Below are 5332 nucleotides of genomic sequence, written 5' to 3' on the forward strand. Positions count from 1 at the left end.
TTCACTGATGTTCCCATTAGACAAAAGTACTATAAGCTAAATGCAAAGCAGGCTTAGAAGGAGAAGAAGGTAGGTAGTCTGATATGAGTACACCTAATTGAGTAAGATGTATAGGCTAAGGTACCTATGCATCTTGCAATACAGTAAACAGGGTGAAAATAGTTGTGTTGTGTATGTGTGGGGGATTGTGAGAAGCAAAAAGCATAGGCCTATTTTCACAGGTGAAAACAAAAAATACTTTCACTCTAGTTCAGTGCTTCTCAACCTTTTTAGACTTCAGCCCTGCCCCCCCCCCCAAAATGCCTCTTCTTAATTTCCACTCCTTTTGTTTGAGTACAGAAAAATAATTGCTCAATTCTTCTGCTACAAAGCACACAGAAAGACCACAACTAAGTCAGAGTATTTCTGACACTATGGATTCCTCTTTCAAATCTCTGATGAAAGAGATTTGTCTCATGTATTATGGGTACATGTCTGCACACCTAACAGTGCTAATATTGCCCAACACCCTTAAAAGGATATCTGTAGTACCTTGGTGACAATCACTGATTTAGTTAGTTACACAAAATTTGAACCAGCCTAAGTAGGAGGAGACTTTCCAAAGAAATGTGGTGGCCAGACCACAAAACATGAAGTTAAACTTATACTGAACCTGCAATGATATAAGCAGGGAAAGAGAAACTTCATTCCATGGCCTGAGTTTGAGTAGATCTTCCCTGTTCCAGAGGATGCACATGGAAAAGCCAGATGCCATACCCACATAGCCTAACAGCAAAATTCCCATTAAAATTGTGAGGCCTGAAAAGTCAACAGATATGCACCGATTATTGCATTCCCTCGGATGAATACCGTATATACCCAAATCCATGTTGACTTTGAATTTAAGACAGCTTCCCAATAATAAGATTCTGAGCATGGAAAAGTATACATTTGTTATCATGTTCTATATATATAACCTAATTATTGGAGGGTCATTTTAAATCCTTCCCCCCCCCCCACCACACACACACTGCTGTAGTGGGGAAAACAGCAGCACACAGGCAAGTGATGGGAAGGCAGGCAGCCTGACCCCACCCCTTGCCCTACACTTCAGTGCCTGTACCTCCTGAGAGCCTTTCATTTGGTGGCCATGATTCCAACTCCAGCCTAGGTCATAGAGCACGTTAGGGCTGTGTGAAATTTCACCGGTTGTTTAGTTTTGACCCATTTCAAGCTCAAAACAGTAAATCGAAATGAAACAAAGGGCTTCAAAACAGCCTTGAAACAAAACAAGGGCAGTCAAAATGTTTCAAGTTTTGAAGCGCCTGAGTTCCCCTCCCCAGCATTAGGATCAGCTGAGCTGAGTTCCCTTCCCCAGTGCTAGGATCGGGCTGGGGAAGGGAACTCAGCCCAGCTGAGCTGAGTTCCCCTCCCCAGCACTAGGATCAGCCTAGCCCGATCCTAGCTCTGGGGAGGGGAACTCAGCCCAGCTGGGCTGAGTTCCCTTCCCCAGTCTGATGGATCGCAGCACTGGGGAGGGGAACTGAGCAATCAGGCTCAGTTCCCTTCCACAGCTCGCTGGTCCCAGGCAGCAGCAGCCAAGTTCCTTCCCTCATCTTGCAGGTAGATTGGGGGCCCACAGCCCCGGGAGCACTGGTACAGCCCCCACAGCCCTCCAGGGGTTGCGGGCCTCGATCTGCCTGCCGGATAAGATGAGGCTGTTTCAAGCTTCCCCATTATAGCCTGTGGGCAAAATGTCAAAATAGCCTTCAAACAATGTCACTGTTTTGATGAAACAAAATGGAACAGCGGTTTCAAATCGAATCAAAATTTGAAATGAAATGCTGTTTCATCAAAACGTTGAAACGCAAGTCAAAGCAGAATGGCGCCATTTTGCACAGCCCTAGAGCATGTTAGTAATGGCTTTAGCTCTGGCCTAGCAGTGGCAATGGCAACTCTGGCCCTTGGACCAAGCTGGGGCCAGAAATGCAGCATCTCCCCTGTCACTGTGCAGTCTTGCTCCCACTCCCCCCGACTGTCATTTCCATGGTGCAGTCTCACCCATGTGCCCCCTGTCCTGCATTGCATGGTTTCACCTACTCTCCCCCCCAACATGGTCTCCATCATTCTCACCCCCTTCCTGCATAATCTCCTTTGTGTTGCCCCCCAACATGGCCTCCCCCACACTTTTCCCCCTGCACCACACAATCACCCTGTGCATCTTCTAGGCTGCATACCATATGCTGTCTCCCACACTAACCCGCAGCATCCCATGCTCCTCCACCACACAAGTCACCTCAGGCCCAAACAGGTGGCAGCAGCTCTGGCCCTGGTACAGGCCCATACTGTAATATAAAATAAGGCTTTCCTTCCTACCCCACCATGTTGAAAGGACGATTTGAGTAAATATGGTAATCTGCTACCGTCACTCCCCCCACCTTCTTTAGGGGACTAGGAGAGCGGGAGGCCCAGCCCAGGTACTATCCTGGCCAGCTAAAGAAGGGAGAAGGACCCATCCAGCCAACAGTGTAGGCCTACCTGGGTGGTGCCACCCTTTGGCAGTGACTGTGTGTGGCAGGCCTCCACCTGACTCACCTCTTCTCTGCAGTCCAGGTGACTGGGCTGTGATCAGTGCAGCTGCCACTGTACAGCCAAACAAACCGGGCCCTGATTGGTGTATGCCACAGTGGCTACACATTAAACAGCAGCCCAGAAGCAGGGGAGGGAGTGGAAGGCACCAGGCATGAGAGACTGGGCCAGACGCCGACCCCACCACCAGGGACTCCCTGCTCATGCCACTGAAGCCCATGTCACTGCTGCTGGTCACACTGCTGCCACCGCCACACATACCACCAGCCTGTAAGTCAGGATACCAGCCCTGGCCCACCTGAGCCAGGCCAGGGCGGCATCAGGGCTTCAGGCCCAGAGTAGCACAACGCAAGCTTGGCTCTGCACAGAGAGTCTGTCCAGAGTCCAAACCCTTCACCAGGGTGGTGCTGCCTGTAACAAGGCCCCCAGACTGGCTAACCCACACCCAACCAGGAGCTGCACCCCCTAAGGACTAACAGGGATGGGGAAGAGCATAGTGAGGGGCTGGCGGGGAAGAACCCTGGATCTGCAGGGCACATCACCCTAGCCACCCCATAACCCAAGAACACTCATGAAGTGTGTCAGCAGAGAATCTGCTTCTACCAACCCCAGACATGACTGATAGGGAGCCGGAGGCACCATAGGGACACCTGGCTATAAGAGAACCATGAAGAGCCCCTGAGAAAAAGAGGAATAAAGGGGGTGAAGAAGTGAACCCTTATGCTCTAATGCTCAGGAGTGAGCAGCTCAGCACAGGGCAACAGTGCCCTGCCCTGCATAGACTGAGATACATCTAGTTATCTGGTTTCTTTTGTGTAAGCCTTTTACTCAAAATACAGTAGAGCACAGTAACCAGCCTTGGCTCCAATGTCCTACCAGCTGCTCTGAACCACCTATGACAGATGCCTAGGTGGAACCTGCAATCTGCAAGAACAACTGAGAGTAAAGAGGTGGGGGGAAAGGGAGGAGGAGCCTCACGAAGGACACACCAGATAGAAGCCCCAGAGTCAGTAACACATCATTATGGGGGTAGAAGGCACCTCCCAAAAGTCATGGTGGCCTAGTAGGCTCAGGGGTGGTCCACCCCCTGGTGGTAGTGCACAGGCCTGCCACGCTGAGGTGATGGAGCATTTTTCCTTTATCTTTTGGTTATGATTGTTTTGAAATTTAGTGTGGTGTTTGCTGAGGAGAGAGGAAGGAGTTGGGTTTTTTGGCAGGGCATGACAAACACAGCCCCTCTGCAGGAGAGAACATTGTGTGAGGGTGAGGGGAATCTTCCATGGGATTTGAGGACTGAAGGATGTCTCTAGCCATAACAAGCCAATAAATAATAAAAAAATGCTGCATTAGTTGAACAACTTTCAATTCATGCATTCAAAGTACTTCACAAATGTTACTAATTACTTGAGTATTATAACACCCCTGGGAGATAGATATTAAAATCTCCATTATGTAGATGTGGAAATTAAGGTCTGGGGCATGAACAAGTTAGTTACCTTGAGGTAAGATATGGAGTAAATGTAGGCCACATTACCTCTTTTACAGAAGTTGTGCGCAGGCACTCATGATAAATGTGGCTGACATGGTTGGCTGAGGCACAGGTGTACTTCAGTATAGGGCTGTCTGATGGCTAGCCCTGCACTGGAGCACCCTTGTGCCTCAGCCAGCCACTTCACAGCATAATGAGTTGGGAAGAAGCAGCCCTAGGGTCACAGGCTGACCCCCAGGACCTCCTGCCAGCTGGGGCTTCTCCAACCTGGCTCAATGTGCTGTGGTCCCAGGTGCATGTTCAAACAGCAATCATGGGAGCAGTAAACTCTGGCATGGAGTTTATTGCTTCACATTAATAACATATGTAGACATGGCCAGTGAAAGAGAAAATCCATTGCAATTGGAGTTAAAAGCATGCAGAGAGGTGGTGACCATGAAGTAACTGACATTTTGTAAGTTCTTATATAGTTCACCTCAGGCAACTTCTTTGTGTACTGCATACACTGGGGTGGATAAAGATTAGGTATCTTGTCTAAATTCACATAGCAAGTCAATAGCAAAATAAAGGTGATACAGACTGTAACTCTGGCCTCCTACCTCTCAGTCTTGTACCTATACTGCAAAACTATTCTAAATAAAAATACTGGATGGAGCCAACATGGACACAGCCACAGGCAAAAATAACACTTCAAGATCAAATAGTCAGTAGCCCAGCAGGTTAGTGGTTAAAACAAGTAAGAAGGTTAAAACAATGACCTGAACAAAATCATAAATAGTGGACATATACCTTCCATGGAACAGATGGCAGGCCAAGTTTTGATAAGAGAATTATAATTGATCTAAAAGGTACCAAACAAAAATGCAACACCCATTGCCCATATTCAAAAATGCAACACCCATTGCCAATGCACACTGGAGCCCATATTCTGTACTACACCAGGGCCAAGGTATGACATCAGGCTTCAGTTCCTGATCTTGCCTCCGCAGACTTTCTGTTACGTTCTCCTGTCAGTAATGCCAGTGAAAATACACATCCAGTTGCTCCATCCAGTTGCTGGAGGTCAGCATTATCAGAGACTGGAACATCAGCATTTTCAGATACTTCACCTGTTGTTTTGGGTTCCCAACTAGAGACATCTAGAGCCTGGTTTTCAGAGGTGGTGAGTACCCACAATTCCTATTAATTTCAGATATCATTGTTATTGCTTTAACTCCAGACCAGGTTTTGAGCATCTTAAACTGGGCATTCAAAACTGAGGAACCCTAAACTGAT

Source organism: Gavialis gangeticus, unplaced genomic scaffold (assembly GCF_001723915.1).
Source record: "Gavialis gangeticus isolate Ggan-Ray unplaced genomic scaffold, GavGan_comp1, whole genome shotgun sequence".
Classification (NCBI taxonomy): domain Eukaryota; kingdom Metazoa; phylum Chordata; order Crocodylia; family Gavialidae; genus Gavialis; species Gavialis gangeticus.